Here is a 22,767-nt window from a genome sequence, read left to right on the forward strand (position 1 = left end):
GGCACAAGACACCAAAGTTGATAAAACTTTGAAAATGAGGGCTTCACAATCTGATCGCAATCGTTGACTTTTTTGCACCTACGCACTCATTCACATACCTATATGTATGTGTACATTGGCATATAGTTTAAAAGTATGCGACGAAAGGTGAAAGGTAATTTATCGAGGAAATCGAAATGTCGATAAAAAGCCAACGAGTACTGCGCGCATCCGAGAAAGTTTTGCTTGCCACAGAAATTTCTTTTTCGCGGCTAGACATGACGGAGTGCTACAGTACACGCGCAGCTTTTAGTAAGGCGCGTACGGAGACGGAGGTGCTGTTAAAAGGAAAAACAATAATAACCGCCACTCTCTGTCTTTGACGTTTAAACTAACGATGAGTTTTACCTCATCAATTATTAAATTCGCCTATGCGAAAAAAATTTTTTTTTCAACCAAGCACAATTTGTTTTTGTTTGAAAATTTTTCTCCTTTTTCCTACCTCCATCCCTGTATACATATTCGTAGTCTTTCACGAGTGCTTGACGGTTATGTAACGACAATTGCCATCGAGACGAGAAATGAAACAATGAAAAGATGATGGTTTTCTGCTAGTTTTGTTAACCTATTCCAATTGCTTTTTATTTCTCTTATTGGTTCGATCAATTTTTCTTTTATATAGTCCCTCGTCGAAGTATAAAATCCTGGAATCATGTAAATGTATTACCATATTTAATTTCTCTAACAGCGCATATATTTTAAATGAATGGGTAATTTTTAATGTCAGTACCACAAAGTCAATTTTAAACGTAATTATTTTATTTCATCGGAATTTTTATTTAAACCATGATCGTGCCTCTACTATTTTACAAATAATCTGTAATAGTTACCTCATTGCATTTTTCCTTCAATTGTGATAAGGTCTGTGATAGACTTGAAAATAATTTGGTTTACATTTTTGTACACTAAATTAAATTTACTATTGTCATGTGAATACCGTGACACTATATATATATCCGTACATGAGACATTTTATCCCAAAATCATCTGAGATGAGGTATTTCATGTCAAGTGTCCTAACGCGGTGGCTGTGTGGCATTTTTAGTCGAAATTGCTTAATTTCTAAATCGCCAGAAAACCCTGAACCTATTTAAAAAATATGTGACATACTTTGTCAATGGGAAATTTCCTCAGCTTTCTATAATAATTAATAATGTAAAATATCCACTATTCGACGCGAGTGGCAGCTGCTTGGGGGCGTAGTACCCCGAGTGGCACAGAATCTCGTGTTTTTACACATTCATCGCTGCGTTTCAACTAGTAATCCTTGTAATAATAATTTGTAACTTCAATTTTATGGTCAAGAGTTTATTGGACAAGGCGACTAAGATGCAGTGCCATCTTTTAATGGCCATTCCAACGGTGTTTAGAACTCTTTGGGTGGCATTAAGTGTTGACAATCTTGTAAGGAATCCAAACGAGTCTTGCAAGGCCCTCGTTGCAGACTTCCAGGCGGCCCACTATTATTCTTTCTAGAATCTTGTTCGCAACGTCCTGAATGCTCAGCGGGTGGTACGGTGATAGCTCCGTGGAAGACTTGCCTAGTTTTAGCACCAGGACAAGCCTTTTCCGGTTTTAACAAAACAAGAAAAATTCTTCACTGTGTCACGCTTTGTAAACACGAAAGTAGGTATCAAAATATGCATCAATGCCGATTTAATAGTGGGGTTCGGGATTTTATCCACTTTTAGAGCCGATCCACCCTTCACACTTTAGCAGGTTACCTGCAGGGAGAATCTTAAACATTTGGCTTTGTGGTCGCTTTAAGTAAAGGTATCACTCACCCAACACCACCTGACTCGGACAAAGAGCGAGTAGGCCCTTCGAGAATCAACAAATTTTTGTGTCAAACTGCTGTTAAGGAGGCACACTTAAGTTAAATCCTGTATTATCCTATAAATCGAAAAACATGAAAATGAAATTTTAAAATCGAATTTGATTGTTTTTGAAATGGATGGACCAAAAAAACACGTTAATAGACAATTTCACCCTAATTTGGTGTAGTAAACATCTTACTCACACTTTCCGGTGTTTAGAGGTTCTTACTTATTTACTTATTTTCTCACTTATTAGAGGTACTTGTGCTGCAAGATCATCAAGAAGTGACACAAAGACTTCCGTTGCGTTCAATAAATGTTCGTTTTATTTTCTGTCACCCAGTGTCGTCTGCAACAATTTACTTTAAAAAACACAAAAAATCGTGCTGCACACGATTACATAATAACCGTTGATTTTATCGCCCTTAAATTTTAAGACAACAATCTGCACTTGTTACTGCTTACTAAATAGTGCTTAGAATGAACTAAGAAATGGCGGCGTTTTTTTGAAAATTGTTTAAATCTCCAAAAAATATCATGTCTATTTCTCTATTCTGGTTTATTCTAAGAAATAACACGTGCAGATTGTTGTTTTGAATTTTCAGAACGATAAAATAATAGTGTTTTATTATCTGTGAGCCCGGACGTTTTTTTTTTTTTTATATTTTTATAGTACTTTATAACACTGCGTGGCATAAGTTCACATTTATGGCACGCTTTTCCGTGGCATAAGTCGCACATTCTGGCACCGCTGCGTTCGCATCGCACTCGCATACGCTCGTGCGCTAACCTCACTTCGCGATACCAGTGAGTGCGACTTATGCATCGGAAAAGGGGGCATAAATGTGAACTTGGCACAGTGCTATAAAATGTTGTACGATACTCGTGACATAGGGGACACTTTTCGGCCCAGCTATTAGGACCCTCGCTGCGCTCGGGCCCTAAACTACACCGTGCCAAAAAGTGTTACTTATGCCACTAGTATCGTAAAGTACTATTACGATACTAGTGGCATAAGTCGCACTTTCTGGTAACGCGAAGTGAGGTTAGCGCACGAGCGCATGCGAGTGTGATGCGAACGCAGCGGTGCCAGAATGTGCAACTTATGCCACCGAAAAGCGTGCCATAAATGTGAACTTATGCCACGCAGTGATATAATAGTTATTTATGTAACAAGTGCCCAAAAGGCGTTTTTGCGCACACTGTGCACACTAAAAAATGAGCGAAAAAAGACATTTTTCGTCATACTATTGCATAAATGAATTTATTGTCAGATATTTAGAAAATAATGAATTAACAGGAATTTTTATTTTGAAATTAATATACGAATAATTGAGTAAAATTCAAAAATTTGGGAAATATCACTGTTTCCGATCGAAGAATTCGTATATATCGTATTATGGTTCAACCCAAATGTCAGGTGTCAGGTGGCGAAATAAACAAGACTCACTTGGAAAGTTAATTATTGATTAATTTTAATTAACAGTGGTAGGTGAATAACAGTGAAAGTAATAAAAAGTAACTCGCAGCTAGCTGCCTAATCTCAGAGCGTCTGCCGCTTGCGGCCTTGCTCGTCGCTCGCTCGAGCCGATCTGTGCGTCGCGTATACCTTCGGGCCTGAGGCAAACGCGCGTGGCGCTACTGGCGGGTAACGTATGCAACGCCTACACACGCATATTATTATATCTGCGAGTTTGCACTGTGTTATGCGAATCCATAACAATCGATAAACTTTTATTCTCAAGACGAACGTTAAAGTCTCCAATTTATCATCCCCAAGCGGAAAAAAATTCATTTGTAAATCAATGAAAAGTCAAAGTAATCAACATTTTAAACTAAATTTATAATTAATAAGATTCAATCCTATTTATGTATTCATTAATTTTCTGTAATGGAATATATTTTTTATTCTGCTTTATGATTGAGATAAGATATTTTTTGAAGTCTTTTTATATTAGACGATGATCTCAATGACAGAGATTTGAGCTTAACGGGTAATTGAGAACATTGACCAAACATCGAGAATAAAATAACAAAAAAATGATTTCAAGATGTAAATAAAACAGTTATAAATGATTTAGTTTGCTTCCCGTGGAATTAACAATTCACAAGCAGTATTATACGAAAATAACGAATATAAGCTGATTAAGATACAGCGCAGAAAATTTTTCGGAATGCAACTAATAAACAGCTAAAGTTCAAAGTTCATTTGTATAATATCTGATAAACGCTTAAGCTGATTTACAAGTTGTTTCATTACTAATTCAATTGTTTTATATAAAAACTTTTTCTACAAAGTAAAAGATGATGTTCTTTCCACACTTATTTTCCTGATCAAGATATACCAATCTTTACTTCAATAAATCATCCGGTTGATTTACTTTAAAAGACACTAGAACTTTTATCTTGCACTTTTTAGTTTTCAAAAGATAGTGACGAACAGTACTAATCGTAAATTCATTCACAACAAATTTTACGTGCAATTATAAATAGTAGTTGTAATAAGCGAGATAAAACAATAGTTTTCAGAGTGCATAGTATGAGCAACATAAATGTTTCGAGTCTTAAACAATCCTTGGTAACAAACTTTCTCAACTTATTTCAAAAAGTTTTTCACAAAATTGCTATGAATCAAAATAGGTAGTGAAAAGTTTTGTGTAAGTTCTGAAAAGCGAATCGTAGCATGGCGAAAATTATTTTCACTCTCCTTCTTCTTCTTCTTCTCTCTCTCTGTCTCTCTCTCTCTCTCTCTCTCTTTCTCTCTCTCTCTGTATCCGATGATCCCAAAAATCTATCTTTACAGCTCAAGTTCGTTCCTTTCTATATTTGAAGTGAGCACTCTTCTGATTGTTTTTAACGGACAATCTGTGCTTGATGTATTATAACTAAATTTTATTTAACGATATTACAAAAAAATGTTCAATAAAGTATGAATAAATCTATTTTTTTTTATTCCAACTCAACTGTAGCATTTGTTCAAAAATAGGATATTATAATTATATATTTAGATATAAGTAGCGTGTTTTATTTAGCAAACTTCTACATTAAGGGGATACATCTGTGTTTATGCCTATAAATGAAAAATATGAAAATTAAGGATTACTATTAAAATTTTTTGTTTCTGATATTAAAATATGTTTATATAGGTTTTTTTATAACAAAAAATATGTCTGTAGTTCCTCTTATTATTAAAAATCATCCAGAATTCATGTTTATTGACTTGTGATTTCTAAGTCATTGACCGCATGATTTTGAATGCAATTTTTCACCAATCCTAATCCTTGGGGTCTCAAAAGTTTTGTAATAAAATTCTTTTCCACTTAAGTGTAACAGAATTTAAACAAAAGGCTTGGAAAATTTTTTTCATACTAAAGTACAAAAAAAAAAGACAAAAATAGCTATTTTAATAACGCTTATTGCTATATTTGGAGATTAGTAGATTAAAAAAATAACTAAATAAAAAATCTGCTACACTTAAGTGGAAAAGAATTTTATTACAAAACTTTTGAGACCCCGCAAGGATCAGGATTGGTGAAAAATTGCGTTCAAAATCATGCGGTCAATGACTTAGAAATCACAAGTCAATATACATGAATTCTGGATGATTTTTAATAATAAGAGGAACTAAAGGCATATCTTTTGTTGCAAAAGGAGCTATAAAAAAATATTTTAACATCAGAAACAAACATTTTTAATAGTAATCCTTAATTTTTATGTTTTTTATTTATAGGCATAAACACAGGTAGTTCCCTTTAAATATTAGGGATATAAACGTCTATTGATTTAAAGGATAGGAAACTCGTTTGAAAGAATAAACTTGTATTTTTATTCGCGAAAAACAGTTTTGTCTAAATAAAAAATTATTTTACTATTTATGGAGTTTTTATTGACTGAATTCCTTGTATGCACATAGGCTTTTATTTAAATTTATATTTATTTGTCGAGCAAAATTAATTTATAATACTATATGATACATCGCTAGTGTAAACTGTCAAGTTAGGTTTTTTATTAATTTCTTTATTATAAACTTTCAATTTAAGTTTAAAACTGTGAAAAATGTAACTTTATGGCTGTATTAATACACAATGACAGTTTCAGACTTGTTGGACGTGCGTATTCGGCATTTTTCCTTTTTGAGCTCTATATATGAGGTACATGAAAAATGCGCTTGGTCCGACAATAGTTTTCATGTTGTGCTTCAAAAAATGTTGCAAGTTTGCATACATTAAGCGCTTCGGGTAGGAAATAAATTGTTGGATTGCAGTAGGTAAATACTTTGAATGATTGTAAGATACATTTTTATAATAAATATACAGTAAGTTATTTTTTACAACAGAAGTTTACAAATAAATTTTTTTCGAGGTTTTTGACTTTTTTTATGTATAATTTTAATTGTAGTTTTATGTTTTTTTGAAAACCTATTATATATTCAGTTTCAATTTGCATTAAATATTATTATATTAAGAAGGTGTCTATGTCCCACGAATAATGCGTATTTGACTATGACGAAGCTTTGCGAAAACCAGTTAGAATTATAAAACGATTGAGTAACCAACAGTCTATACTTAAGTAGTATATTGAGATACAGTAAAATCCACTTATTATGAGCATGTCGGGACCAAGGGTTTTGGCCACATTAAGCGACTGGCCATAACATATGGTGGAAAAAATTTATTCAAAAATAGCACATAAAAAAAATCGATTTTTCGAATCAAATTAATCGCTAATTTTTTTTACACTTGCTACTAGTAACAATTGAATTTACATAATTTACATAAGAATAGGAAATCGAAACATTATCTTCATAAAATTGCACACCTCAAATGCAAACTCTGGTTTGCTAAGTTTTTTGATTCATTCTTTGGGTTTTGTTCGCGGACACTCATAAATCATTTTTTAATAATTTTTTAACGTGTACATGTTTTCCATGTATTTTTCTTTTTATAATTTGATTGTTATTATAAATGGCAAAATGTTCTGAATTTCTTCTTTTGTATGATAATTTGCCAAGGGCTTGATGCGGAACTTGATGTCCCCCGAATGATAATCGAATTCTTTCTTCGAATCTTTTCTTTCATTCATGGCGAAAATTTATTGTCTGTTGGGCTGTTTATGGATTGATGCTGAATCCAATATTATTGTAAATGTTTACATTATTAGATGATTAAACATGATTTCGGAAATATGTTTGATCACATTAACCAACAGAGTGTCCATAATAACCGACTTATTTTATGTACATTTATATAGGATGAAACCGGGACCGATGGTTCGGGACATATTAATCGTGGACATAATAAGCGGATTTCACTGTATTTAAATATAATTTCACCGCTAATTTGAAAATAAACTTAAATGTTCAAATCTATTAAAGGCACTTTCCAAATTAAACTTAGATGATGCAATCATGAAAAGCACTCATTTTCTGGCATCGTCAATTATTATTATCAATTTACCTACTAGTATAAAGTAAAAATACGTTGAAAAAATTGCCATCTAAGTAAAATTTTTATCAAGCATACAGTAATATAAATCAAAATATGTAGTGGTACTTCTAATAAGTAATAACGATCACACTCATAAGCAAAAGTTTCACTTAGCATCCTTTGATATGAATGTGCATGTAAATAAAAAAAAGTCCTCCTGGAAGAACGATGCCTGTGTGGCATTACAAGTACGTGCAGATAAAGGCGACACGATTGCATCGCGTGCACATACAAAAGGAACCACGAGAAAATTGATGGCGTAAATATTGTGGTAAGAAAATACGTTCCTTAAAATTTATGGCCAGTGCATAATGACCCCATAATGTTCATCTGAAGAGTAGTTCGACCACCCCCGGCGTAGTGAGAAGCTGTACTCATAATTTTTGAGCCAAGATGTGCGGTAGCAGCATCAAGGCACGCCGCGCGCGCACTGTACGTTTTTAACAAATAATACACTTAAAATAAAAATTTTAAAAAGCCGAGCTAGAACAATTTGTTATGATATTTCATGCTGCCATATATCTACATATCTTGCAGTAAATAGAATCTTTAGTACAGATCAGGTTAATGATTTTCAGTTAACGAGGATCAAATGATATTTAGAAACTTAATGAAAGCGACGACGGGCTTTTGACTTGTTATCAGCTGTGGATGATGAAAAAGATTGAATTTTTAAAGGTTCAACTGCTTGGAAAATTTTCTTTTAGAAGAGGGAAGCAATTTTGAATCCCTTCTCTAAGAACGTTATAAAACGCAACAGTTGGTCCCATCAGGGTCGTTCAGATGAGAATGATTATTATCGTAATTTCATGAAAAGAAAACGATTTTTTTATTGTGAAATAGACTACCAAAAACTATAATTAAAAAAATATTAATTAATTCACTTTTTAGTAATTTGTTGCATATGTATATTATAGTTAATTTTTTTGAGAGTGTAATCGAGATTGTTTTCTTCGGTACTTGCGCATGGTGATTCAAAAAAAAATTTCAAGTTATATTTCCTAAAAAATAGAGATCGGTAATAAATAGAAGAAGCATCAAAAAGGAATTATACAATTTTCATTAAATTATTAATATTCCTTGACAATAAAACAAATGATCGGAACAAGTGTCATTTCTAACTAATGTGGTAAAAAAATGATTGAGCTTCAATTATTCATCAATAATTTCCTACAGACTTAATAACATTCTACTTTAATTAAGAACAATATAAATTTTCTTCAAGTTTAAAGAAAGTAAAACGAGCAGTCTGAATTAGAAAAAACTTTGTGTACTCGGTACGAAACTTATTATATGTTGGAGCTGCTTGAAGCAAAGGCAGGCTCAAAAGCTAATAAGATATTTATGAAAGAGAGAGAGAAATAAAGTTGAAGCTTTAAATTTATGCTTCTACTGCCATCGTGGAACGTAATTTTTTGGACCAACCATCGGCAGAAATATTTACCACTTGAAATATTTGACCGCAATTTTTAGACGAAAGTTGTTTCAATTTTCTACTTTATTATATCAAATGGTGTAGAAACATTTCACTCACGTTTTCCAGAATTTTCAATGAATATTTTTTGAAAAAACCTCTTGAATGTATTCATTTTGGACTTTTCTTGAAACATGTACTTTTATCGAAAAATATTCAGCGTAAATCCTGGAAAATGGGTTTGAAAATTTTCATTTTAATCGTGACTTTGATACAACTGACTTTGTTTAAATATGAAATTCATTTGAAATTTGATACATGTTTAAATATGAAATATTTTTAGGCAATATATACATATTTAATCTACGTGTCATGTATCAACAGTAGTTGACAAAAAAGTTTGATGGTTAGAATAAAAAAGCTTAAGTAAGATATGCAATGAAATGAAAAAAATTAAGTTCAGAAACATACATAAAAAGTTGGAGCAACGAAAGGTGCAACTTGAGAAGTGGGCCCGCAGTTTGGCCAGCCTTAAATGTAGTAGCTGTTTCATTCGCGTACTTTGTAGACGTTTGTTAAAACTCCTTATAGCAAGAACAAGTTGTGAATGAGATTAAATTGCAAGACAGCCGATGCATGAGCAGCTAGGACAATGAGGCGCGTGGCTATGATCGTCACTGAAACCGTCTGGCAACACTCGCACTCACGAAGCGTGCGCTCCGGTATTTACCGGTAGACTGGCAGCGCGCAGCCTTAGCTGAGAGCATCACAGGATCACTTTCTCGCCTGTTATACTACTGATGCTTTCTCGCGCGCAGGCTCACTGCTACTCGCTCGCTTTAATCTCGGAACGCGCGCGCAACGCATATAGCGTATAGCTTTGCAGTCCATGCCGCGCGTTGGTGGCGGCGGACCTGGACCATCACAAATGCATTTATGTCTATACGTACTTACATAGCTATGCATCATCTCTCTCTCTTTCTCTCTCTCTCTCTTTGCGCTTTCATTCGATTTACAAGCTTACGTTATTCCTGTAAGGAGAAGATACTCTTGTAACTCCGTTTTACAGCCAATCTTAAGCTATTCTCCTGTGAATACAAAATAACATTTTATCACGCTCACTTGAGTAAGTGACAAGTGATCAAGAATAACTCATTGCGTCGTCAAAAGCATATTATTCAACATTCAAGTTGGTTAGAAAAAGTATTTAATCGCTTCTCTGTGTACTTTCAAACTCATTTTGTTGAAGGCTGCCGACAAAATTAATGGGTACATTTTTCATCGGTTTCATTTGCTTTGGTTGAATCATCTATCACGATATATTATATGATAGAGTGGAGTTACAGACAAGCAAATCGCAGAAAGTTAATCAGCTTATAGTCGCTCTCATCTGTCAATCGTAACGGTTTTTCAGGTAGCTAAAAGGGTGGTAAATAAGCGCTTACCGGACTCTCGCTGAACGTTTAGTATTGCACGGCGTTACGTATATGCTTTTGGATCATGCTAACGTAGTATTAGCGTGCGTGTATACGCGAATATCAGCGTAAAACTGCTATTAGGTGAATGTGCGTACGTGCCAATGCCGAATCCGTTAATTAGAGTCGTTAATTAAAGAAGAGCAGGGAAGGGGCTAGGGCGGCACAGACCGGGAAAGTCGCTCATCCGTCAGTCAGATTCGGTGCAACGCCAGTGCACACGATACAATACGCAGCGGACAGAAACGTGCGACAATGGCAAATGTCGACCTGCAAAGGCCTACTCTACCTATGCTACTGCTGTTGACGGAAGTCTACACATTATTCTGGATAAATACCCCTTCTCTCGTCCAAGAAGAGACCAATCATGTTTTTTCTCTCTTGTCCACTCTAGGGATGCCATTTACCAAAACATCGTGTTGCTATGCATTCAAGAGGAACTTTTATAATTCCAAGTCCTCACAGTTTGAAATAACTTCGAAATTTACCCGTGATGATTCGTGAAGAAAATAAAGGTTAAATTTATATCAAAATAATTACCATTATTATGATTATTTTTTTTACAAAGGATAGTAAGTAATCTTCACGAACTGGAAAGTTGTATCCACAAGGAGATCAGCACCAGGGGTCCGTACCGGGCGCTCAAGCCAGACTTCTCCTGGCTAACCCTCAACCACCTTTTTTGACGCCTACAGGTCACGAATTGCCTAATGGGTGGTCCAAAATAAACAAATATTTTCATTTTCGCTTGCCTTTCATTGTTTTTATAAAGTAAAAGAGGAAGCTTTTTAAATCTTTAGCCCTTTATCAATATTTAAAGTTTGCTGATCTAGGTAATATCGTCACCCCAGCGCAGAAGGGGTCCCTTTAGTTTAGAGGTTGCAGGATACCTATGTTCTATGTTATAACATAAGAACTTAGCAATTCGATAAAAAAGGGAAAACATTTTCGAGTTTGATATCGGCTCATATCGTCGTAAATAAATTATCATAATTTTTAATTATTTTTTCTGAAACCCTGAAGCACCCATAAAATAAGAAAAAATTAGAAAAAACTGAAGATTGTTTTGATTGATCAAGTGCGATGTTCGCTCTACTGTTTAAAGCGCAAACGACGGCTCTATTTGCGACTGGGCACTTTGGCTCGCGTCGGTTTTGAATTGTACAAATCGTTAGTTACCGATCAGAGTTTTCTCGCATCGATCATCGCTCAACGACTCGTTCAGACGTCGTGAATTCTACATTCTTGTATATAGAGAGAAAATTAAAGTGAAAATCAGAAGTTAAAAACTACAACCAGTAAAATAATTAATCCCGCTCATATAATTCGATCCGGCGGCAAAAATATGCGAAAATTGGAGTTAAACTCCTTGCGTTTAACATGCACCTTCATGGATTTTAAACTCAAAAAATGGCTTCGAAGTCGATAAAAAGAGAAAACTCTGCATACATTGGCAGAGGGCTTCACCATAAAAAAATGTATCGTTCCCACTTTTTTTATAAATGTTAATAAAAATCTAATTTTTGTTGCTTTTCTTTTAAAATTACTAATATATCTAAAAAAACTTAAACTTTGTAAAAATCTATTATTCAATTTTCGAAAAATGAAAAAAAACTTTTCATTTTCACGATGTAATGGTATAAATAATCGATGAATCTTAATGTTTTTGGTCTTAAATATAAGTTTAACTGCTCATCTTTAGAAATACTTCAATGATTCATTTCATACTTTCAAAAAATTAGAATGAAATGAAATTTTTTCTGGCTTCATCCTCAACCCAATCGGCAATAAATGCAGTTTATTTCAATAGCATTTACCGTCCCATTATTGAAAAAACTCGTTCCACATGCATACATCCACACACAGACATCAGTCACAAATTCGATCTAGTGTATATTTTGACTGCAGTCAAAATATACAAGACACAATTGACAAAAGTTTATTTTAGACCCATAACAAAGCTTCCTCTATGAGAAAGCAAAAGACCCAAGACCTAGACAGATTTTGAGCCAATACATCATAAGACAACTATTTCGAAGTTAACCGAATAACGACTATTACATGACCAAAATGATGTATAAAAAAAATCAAAAATAAGTCGTATTTAGAATTCTTTAAAATAGCTTTAATTTTTTTTCGTAGTAACGTTATTCTTCATAAGTGGAAGTTTTAATCGAATCGAAGTATGCTTTTTTAAGATTAATAGAACAATACGGTTTGTACTGTATGCAGATGAATTACGCGAAAGTTTGCTGGAAATTTTGCATATCTAGTTGGCCTATCCACATAGAAATTACACGCAACAACATACCCGATTGTCTTGTGGACGACGTTATTGTGGCGACACAAGCACATGTAGATATGTGCACCCATATGCCACTTGCGCAAAACACGCATGTAGCTTGATGTGTGCTCGGATAGATACAGAGGGAAAAGCAACATCGATGAAGTTTGTATGCTCTGGCGAAACGTGCACGCGGTGCAGTGCGCGCGTCACCGGCTGGGGCCAGAGTTACTCGGCGGCTCCCGCGTCTTGTTTCGAGACGGAACGAAACTGCTGCGAGCTAAGCTGTGCACAAACCCGATGTATAGAGAGTTTATAATATACTTTTGCCGAGTGCGGTTTAGTCGCTGTTTTACGATTCGCGCCAAACTGTCAATCTTGCTCCTTGGGAAAACGCTCGTTATCACGCAGCCTCGCTTCCTCCAGCACATATAGTAATTCACTTCGGACGAAGCTTGTAAAAGTGAACGACGAGACTTGCGCCCGCTCCAACAAACGACCCGTTGCCTAAATACACTGATCTCGCGACTTTCTAACTTTGTGCACTCACCGACAGCTGAGTTGGCCTTATATAATACGCTTAATTCAATTGAAAAAGTATTCATAAACTTTTTATATTTTGAACCTTTACTGATCCCTTGCTTGTCACCAGTTCAATAAGACTTGTCTACTAAATTTGCTTCCCGCGCGGATCCTATACTTATCACCTAAGTAGACAAAGGTGAATGTGGAAATTAAATTAAACTTCGACTGTACGAGCTGGAATACGTGCCAAGAGAGACACTTTAAAAATGTTACCCACGACCCGATTGATTAAGCACTCGACAAAATTACGCTTTATCCTCATCATCGTTATAGTTGAATACGAAAGTCGAGCGAGTGTAGACATACACATACTATACTCGCATATAGTACGCAAGTAGTATTATATTTTCCTCGAAAGTCAGTCATTCGAGCCGCGACCACACCGCAAACTCTATTGATTATCCTCAATTTAACTAATAGTTGAGGGCAAATTAATAAAGGCGAAGCCTCATCGTTGTCATCGTAGTCGTTAGACGTAACGCGCGCTATCCTGCCCCCGTGTTTTCATCGTCATCGGGTCGCGCGCGCGACCGCCCACAAGTGCTTCCAATGCGTAAACACGTCAAACTTATCAATGTCGAGCCTCAGCTAGTCGGACAGAATCAAGGTAGAAGCAACTTTCGAGCAACTTCAGTCGCTCCCGACCGGCCCTGAGTATATTATAATATAAGCAATGGATGAAGTCAAACAGCTGCTGCCTTCCGACGCTGGACTCGCTTCTCGAGCATCCAACTTTCCTACTTTTCCTACTTTTATTTTCACTATGCCTATCTACTTGTAACAGCGGCTACGGATTTTCAAGTTTTCCCTGGACGAATCCAACCCTAGCCGGACTCTATATGAAAAAACATTTCTCGACTTGTTTTGTCCAACTCTGTGTAGCACTGGCGTGAAATAATTTTTCTCTTGCTTCTATACAACTTATTCGTGTTTGAGCTTGTACCGTAGAAATATTTCCATTGTACAAAATAAGCAAACTCGTTGTAGTAAAAAGAAAGATTGCCAGACCTTATGCTTTACCTGATTTGATTGATTTATTACACCGTGACAAATTATCAACATCTGGCTGAGATATGTTTCAATGGTAAATTTATACAAAATATGTTAACAATGTATTTTCCAGTGAAAAGTTCTTATTCATTTTTGCAGTACTATTGTGAAAATCTGCAACCGTAATAAAAAAAAATAAACAACAAATTCTATAGATTTTAACACTATTAAAATTATTATACCTAAAGAATATAATCTTACAATAATTTTATAGCTTTTGAAAATTGTAAAATATACTGAAAACTGAAATTTTGAATATAAGCGCTGCAGAGAGGTGCTGATTTGTAAAAAGTGTTTCGAGTCAAGCTTGGAACTTACTGATGGAACAATCGATACAATTATGATTGTGACATTTTTTTTAATCGCTTCCTGGCAACTTCATTTTTATAAATTTATCAAGATATGTGAGGAACTTTACTAGGAACTTAATTTTATTACCCTTTCGAAACTTGTTTCAACGTCTCCACGGACCTATTGACTTTCTATTAAAGCAATTCTCGCCACTAATTGTCACAAGTATTTGCTCAAGTTTAATCATTTGAAACAGAATTCATTATATGTTCAACGCAAGATTATTTTCATTACAGAATTATCATTTAATTATTAAGGCAATGCATATCAAGGTAGCTAAATTTTGGCACTTGACTGATATGAATCATCTTATCTATATTAATCATTATTTTACAAACAAAAAATGATGTCCAATATGTAAATAATTATATGACGGTCTTTATTCGTTTAAATGACCGACTGCAACTAAAGTTAAGCAAGATTATAATTTGAGAACGCACAATTTTTTTAAAATCTATAAATTCAGATAACAATGTTTCAATTTAAAATCATTGCTAAAATGCAAATAAAAATTATTTTTACGTTTGAATTAAAAGTTTCGTTTAAAATATTTACCGATTTAGATAAAGTAAAATAGTAAATCTTACGAATAGAAAAACAAGCAATGGAAACAATTTTCTACATCACTGATACTAATGGTAATCGGTAAAATAACAACGATAATGTTAATAGTTAAGGTAATAGTGATAATACAAATAATATAAGGATGATAGTATTCAGAACTTGTGGAGTTTTGATGCGGCTACTGGAATTCCCATATGATGGTTTCATATTTCAAGGGCTTCCACGGCGACTCAACGTGTAAAGTCCATGAAAAATAAGCTAGCCATCTCAACGTGCTTCTGTTATATACTGTAGAGGAAAGAAGAAGGAGCTAGAGAGAGAGAGAGAGAGAGAGAGAGAGAGAGAGAGAGAGAGAGAGAGAGAGAGAGAGAGAGAGAGNAGAGAGAGAGAGAGAGTGAAAGAGGAAAGAAGAAAAGGAGGGAAGGGCGTTATCGAAGTTGGCGTGAAGTGAGATTTTATAGCAAAGTTCTGTGTGTAGTAGTGCCAGAAGACATTGTCTCTCGAGGGATCGTCTTGCGGGCCAAACGTCGATATAGCATAGCGCTATAGCGTAGGAGTGTCTTGCACCATACATATCTACTACACGACGCACGCGACATTACGATTTCAATCTCATGGGATATCTTTGCATTTTACGGACTTATTCGCGCGCTCTGACTCTCTCGCTCTCCTTTCTTGTTCTCGCTCTCCTTTCTTGTTCTCGCTCTCTCGCTCTTTCTCTATCTTTCTCTTTTTCCTTCTCTCTCCTCCGAGCTCGCTCTTACACTCACCCTATAGGATATTGAACCGATTGTGAGAGCGCAAAGAATGAGAGCATGTATAGAAAGTCATAGTAATGCAATAAAAAGAGAAAAAGCCCAACAACTATATGTGTATAAGCATATATCGTGGTACCGTATGTTCGCTTTCATACCTCGATATTCTCTCCTCATACTCGTACTTTTTCATATATTTATATAAAAAGTAGGAGAAACGGAAAAGTCGAGAGAAAAAATTGAAACGGTAGACTTGGTAACTGTCACTCTAATTAACGAAAACTAATGATAATTCATTAAGACTCTAAAAACTTAACATTAGAAACATAATAATCACCCATGGCAACGATGTACCACAAAGAAAAAATCGCACTCTACATTAAATAATTTCATTGTAAAAGTTACGTATAGTAACGCCTGTTGCTAAAATTATGAATATTAAAATATCGAGTAGTTCATGTCAAGATGCGGTCAGCCGGCCCGCATATTCAGCAGCAGGTGTCGTTGGGGTGGGTAGTTAAGCGCGCAGCTCCTCTATATATATGTAGCAAGTAGCAAGTGCAGTGCTGACAAACCAACTGGTCAATGAACAAGCAAATTTAGTGATGTGAGCACGATAGTGTCGGCCACTGATTTTGTGCAATCCCGGTAATTCACGCCACACAAATATTGATTATCGAAAAAAACAGCAAGTGAGCAAGTTTCAAGCCTAATTCATCGCCAACAGTCAATAAGAGTTGAGCCATTCGCGTATTGACATTTACCGCAGCTCGTTTCCCATTAGAGTTTGATGCTTTGTAATATTCTTGCTGAGATCGTCACGAGTGCTGTTCTTGGCTGCTGTGTATGACAATGCCGACTCTACAATGCACGCAGCATAAGCTGAGCTAAAAAATTAATCGCTGCTCGTGCACCATCCGCAATATACGTTTCGTGCTTAAATCGCACGAATTGTCCCTTCTCCATAGACCTTACACATGTAAAAGTGCTACGTAGCCTTTGCCCTTTAATACAAAAAAGGGAAAAAAAGAATAATAGTAAAAAATAAAATGTGAGAACGACGAACGAAAAAGAAAGTACGACGTCATAAGTCAGCGATTTCCTGCTGCTACATTGACTCGTGAACTCTCGGCCGCATATCCGCTTATATCTAGCCAAGCGACTAACTCTCCGTGCCACGCGCTCACCGACACATTATATTACGTTCGTACACACATACACAGGCACAATCACGGGAAGAGGAGGGGGGGGGGGGGCAAGGGAGATACTTTCGTAATATAGAGCAAACTGCAGGGGAATGAATGCGAGGACAATGAAAAAGACGCGTCGCGTATGTCATCGAGCTTTATGTCGCGCCCGCTTTATCTTTCCAATTCCCGCTCGAGCGGAGTCTTGAAAAAATTAGGAGAAACACATTATACGCGCGCCTTTCTTATCCTGACGGGTTTTCGCCCTGCTACCTTGGCTACTGCTGGCGTCGTTTCTGCTTTCTTCGATTCGCTTGTTTTATCTCTTTCTCTCTCTCTTTCTCTCTCTCTCTCTCTCTCTCTCTCTCTTTCTGCCGGTTGTTTTCTCGATGCTTTCATAATTTTTATATGAAATCGCTGGCAGAAAAAATTACTGTTGAATGCTCGCAGTGATAACAATTGCTGGGGGTTTGATGGTATGAAGAGCTAAATTTCTTTCGATAAACAATCATGGAAGAGCTGTAATGTGAACCCATGCACAGATATTCTCTTTTGTTATCGACACAGCTGACCCGTTGTTGTTACTGTCCACAGTTAATTTAACATCTATAAATATAATTTAATAAATCAAACTCATTTACGGCATTAAAAAGTAAAGTATATTCTTTTATTAAAACGACTAAACTTCCAGACTAAAGCAGAAGTTCGGTGAAGTTTCGTAACTAAGCGCGCGTCACTCAGTTAGTGCGCGCGAGCTCATTTGTAAACGAAAGCTCGTTACTCGTTACTCGTTACTCGATTTGTTAGGCTGCTGTGATAATTTTTTTTGCCCCATTGTTGTTCAAAGAATGATATGGCGTTGCGCGACGCGTGCAACGTTGCAAAGAACAAGCTGTATTATGTAAGCACTAAAATTAATGAAAATAATACGGTCGTTTATACGCTTCGTATTTTTTTTTATCTTATATTTTGTCTCCACTCTCTGCCTACAGCTCGTTAAGCTACGCGGCTGCAGCAGGGCTTCACATTTTAATTGGAGTGCGTGCGGGCTTGTTGTGGACGCTAGTCAATTGAATGTGTACGCAATATTAATGGACTGATGCTGCTATATGTACGACCTATACGAGAACAACTCTAGCGAGAGTCTGAAAAATTTTTTTCATACAAAGCTGTTGAACCTGCGAGTAAAATCACGTCTAGCTGTTGAACAATGAAATATGATGAATTTCGTGTAGCTTATCGTTCATCCTTTATTTCGAGGTACAAAGTGGACGATGCCTATGAATCAAATTTGCTTAGATTTAATTTTCTCTTAAACGTAATATCGAACAGAAATTTTCATGAATACAGCAGTCACGTATAAACACTCGTCATATTTTTACTTGATAATAATTGGTAAGGCAATAAAAAATTACTCGAAGTACTTGAAGGAACTTATGGGAAGAATGATAAAAAAGGAAAAAAAGAAAGGAAAAAAATAGAAAACTCGATATTGCTGAGTTTTTTCTTTTCTTTCAGGACTTGAAAAGAGAAGAGCGACGAATTTAAAGGATAAAGATCCTGAATTCGCTACGCGTAGTCAGTCGTGCTTCATTCGATATAACCGCGCACCGGCACGACAAGCAACACTCACATACTCTAGACAACAGCGAAGCTTTACCGGTACTAGCTATCTAGCAGCACGGCGTACTGCGCGGCGGATACCTATAGCTCTAGGGGTTACGATTTATATTTATACGAGAGGCGCGAGTGTAAAAAACTTTCTAAACAATAGGCCAGCCGCCTCGAAAATGGAGCTCCACTGCTGCTGCTTGCCAAGCTCGCCTGGCTTTCCCTGCAGCAGCTACCAGTGACGAAAAAGTGCAAGACTATGGATAAAAGTGCCCCGAGCCATTGCAGAATAAACTCGTGCCGTGCCCAGGCTAAAGTGTCGTCGATATATAAAAATGACGAAGTAAGAAGTTTTCATTTTCTCCGTCGCTGCGTTTCGATTAAAAATAAGCTCTGTACGTGTATTGCGCGTCGGCGGCCTTTTACCTCCACTTTTACTCAGCTCTGAAACTGTGTTCTTCACCTTGGATTTCAACTATTTATTATATTTGTTTTCATACCCCAGCTTGCGAATATATATACTCGAGGTCCTTTTTGTTTTGATATTTCATAATTTTAATTACATTCCAAGTAAAATACCTCGTCGAAACATGCACTGAAAAATATTCAAAAGTATTTATTTGATTAAAAAAACATCCAAGCGTAGGAAAAAATATTTTCGCGCGCGAGATGCAACAAATTCATATGCTCTTTCATTTCGGCCACGAACGGGTAATTAAAGAAGTTAACAGAATAAAAACGGACGATTCGAGAAAGCGCTAAATACAAAAAGAGTTAAAATGACAAGTTCGCAAAGCCAGCCTAAGCTCCTCATCTCGTCCTCGGTATCGTCGGCGTCGTCGTAACTGTCATCCGTCAAAGATTAACTTTGGAGCGCACGGGCAGTCTTCATAGAAAAGGGTAGTTTTAGTTCTTATACGGCGCGTGCGGGGAAAATGATATCGAATAAAAGGGAACAAAAAAAAGGCAAAAGAAGTAAAGCGACTCGAGTCGGAAGTGCTGAGAGCTTGCGGGTCGACTGTGAGGCGTCGCAACGACAGCGTGCTAGCCACTCGGGCTATGTGCTCGCAAAGAAAAAGGAGATTTTCTCGTTGGCTGGACTATAATGAGAAAAGTAATTCCAATTTAAATAATATCCCGCGAGAGTCGCTCTTTCTACCATCTGTGATGGGCTCGTGAGAAAATATCAGCCTTGTACCAATTCTTCCGCCTCCGCCTTTTTTTTTTGCTTTATTCTTACTGCTGCCAAAGACGATACTTACTTTCGTATCTTCTCTAACAAATATCTACCATACAAAAACAATGCAAATTCCAAGTTTAATCAATTACTTAGGTAATTTTGAGACAAAATCGCTAAGCTAAGTAATGTATGTTTTAACATGAAAACATAAATCTCTCATTTAATGATTATGCCTTCGGATACTTATCATTGGTTTCTAAAGGAAATCACCAAATCCGCAGCGGAATAAACAAGTATCAGTAAAACACTTTAATTTTATCGACCCTTGTAAAGCTATATAATTGAATGCCAAGTAACTCAGCTTGTGTTCGCCGATGATACGTGTAAAAACAAATAATTTATGCAGGTTAATGTTACAATGTTCAATCAGTTACAACATGAACGTAGTGTTATATTATAAATATTAATTAAATCGTACAATTCTGTATGAATTAATTCATGTACACTGTAGGTATACATGACTTTTGGGCAACAGTAGTACTCATGATGCATTCAGGAAAGAATTTGTCTCTCTTGAAATAAGAGAAGTTTAAGAGAAGCTCATGTACAGTCAATAAATATGAATGTCTTTTAGCTGAACTGAGCTACACGGAAGAAGAGCGGAACACGTGCGAACTCCAAGTTGGGTTTTAAACGCGGCTCTCATACATTATGCTCCCGCATCGTTTCGCACATATGCTCAAGCGAGTAAGTAAAGTCTTGCTTATGTGAATTTGGCATAGGTGAAGAAAAGCGAACTCCTGCTCCTCCGTTGGGTGACAGTGACGCAAGCGGATATAACGCGACTATATACGCTGGAGCAGCGCTACCATTGCAGCTATGCTAGCATGACTGTGGCCAGGTGCAACAGGTGCAGCCAAGTGCCTCGCTGCGTGGCTCTAGACTTTTTTTGCTCCTATTCTCGTGCCTGACTACACATTGCGCAAAATAGCATTGGTGGCGGCGTGGATATTGATCTTTGCCCGCAGCAAAGAGTGACGCCGCCATCCGCGTAACAGCTTGCCACGAAATGAGCCTTTTTTATGGCTTAGCAAGCTTTGCGAATAAAATAAATATCGACTGATAAGCCATGAAATTCATGTTTTTTACAATCAGTTGGCAACATTTTTACCACTTTCAAAGCCGTCCTTAAGTAATTTTGCGATACTCTAACAGTGGCTTTAAAACGCGCTAGGAATCGTCAAATATTTATTATAATAAACTATAATACTTGATAAATCATCAAAAATTTCTTGGAAAAATAACAAATCGAAAGAAAAATTTTCACAATTTGGTCAACAAATCGACGATGAAATGTAGTGTTTCCTTGAAAGGAAGGTAGAAGTAGCCATACTCCAGCCACAGCAGAACGTGTATGAAAGCTGTACACGCAGAAACATGCCGAAAGGGAACGTTGCGGCTCCATCAGGCTTTCCGGCAACTGTGTGCACCCGACTGCGGAGCAGCTGTAATCGACCATAGTCCGTTATTTACGGGTAGTGGCGCGAGCATGCGAGACCCAAAAGATAGCGGCTTATCTTTCAACTTCATTACTGCTAATTTTCTCCATTCTTTTACTGATACACTTAATTTGTTTGCTATCATAATTTGCTAAAATGAGCTCTTTAGGAGTCAATCGAGAGCTGATAAATTTTTGATCAATGTAACAGTTTATAAAAGGCCGGAACTCACGGTTTAAACATGTGACAAAAACTATTTATACATTAATATTTGATGTTTGCAAAAAATACGTGACAGTTTGGTATTTTAAAAATTAAATCAGGAAGTATGTACCTCATAATTATACCCTAAAACTTGATTCATAATTTAAGTTTTAGCCGACTTATTATCGATACACAATTTGAACCCATAAATATAATGTATACACGATGCATTGCACATGTATCTATAAATGTAATTAATCATTGACATTGAAATTTGATCAATTTAAGACGACGCGATAAAGTTAAGCTAATAATAAATAATTTCAAACCTTTTATGAAAAACTCAGGCTGAATATTTATCTAAATGACTCTGTACTAGTGCAACTTAAAATAAAGATCTTAGAAAAGTTTAGAAATGTATTCCAAAATAGTCATATAGGTAACGACTTTTCATATTTTTACTTTTACAACGACTTCAATATTCAAGAATGAAATTCGTGCATTAATCAATGTGCGTTAATTTTATACGTATATGTAACCATACATATGCAACCAGCTTTTATAGGTATTATATCGCTTCTACGGAAACTGTATCGTCACTAAAAAGATCATTCATGTGATTGATAGATTTTAGAGTGCTCTCACCTTAATTAACTAGCGACCTCGAATCTCCACACCCTTCATGATTAGAAAAACTTCACGTTGCTTTTTTTGTCTCATTCATTATATTATATTGAAGATTAGTTTTCTGCCACGTCATGGGCTCTGTATGAATACAAAAATAATAATCTCTAATAAAGGACTCGATACTCTCATGGATCGACAGGTACGCTTTAAGTATAGTATAACTGACATACGTTTCTGATATTTTATAAATGCTTGTATAATAAATGAATTGATTTAATTAAATTGTTACAATTGCCACAAGTATTAAAATAAAAAATTATTAAGAATCAATATACTCGATATATTTATAATGGATATTTTCATGGTATGAACAGGAGCTCGAGCGAAAAAATCGAACTACTATAATTCTTACTTATTTTTTAAAACAGCGCTGTTCAGATCAGAAATTAGAAAATCCCTAGGTTCTCCTGGAAGTAATATCAAATACAAAAAGTGTATCGATAATGTGGTTGCCTTGAGATAATAAAAAATGGCAACACTGTTCATGAGAGGGAAAAGGTTAAATCGTAAAATAAGATTTTCTCCGATTTATCGTCATTTTCCATTCAGCTGTTAGAGTCGATGTTTTTTTGTTGTTGT

At 35.9% G+C, this 22,767-nt stretch overlaps 1 protein-coding gene across 1 annotated transcript in view; it reads right to left on the bottom strand.

Annotated features, from left to right (window-relative positions):
* LOC106648739 (lachesin-like) overlaps positions 1 to 9,469 on the bottom strand; it is a 32,649-nt gene extending 23,180 nt beyond the window's left edge. Inside the window, exon 1 of the mRNA XM_014365854.2 lies at positions 9,228 to 9,469. The gene's annotated coding sequence lies outside the window, so the exon portion shown is untranslated. The remainder of the gene's footprint in view (positions 1 to 9,227) is intronic.
* Positions 9,470 to 22,767: the final 13,298 nt, after the last annotated feature.

Source organism: Trichogramma pretiosum, unplaced genomic scaffold (genome assembly GCF_000599845.2).
Source record: "Trichogramma pretiosum strain Unisexual culture from Peru unplaced genomic scaffold, Tpre_2.0 scaffold7, whole genome shotgun sequence".
Lineage (NCBI taxonomy): Eukaryota > Metazoa > Arthropoda > Insecta > Hymenoptera > Trichogrammatidae > Trichogramma > Trichogramma pretiosum.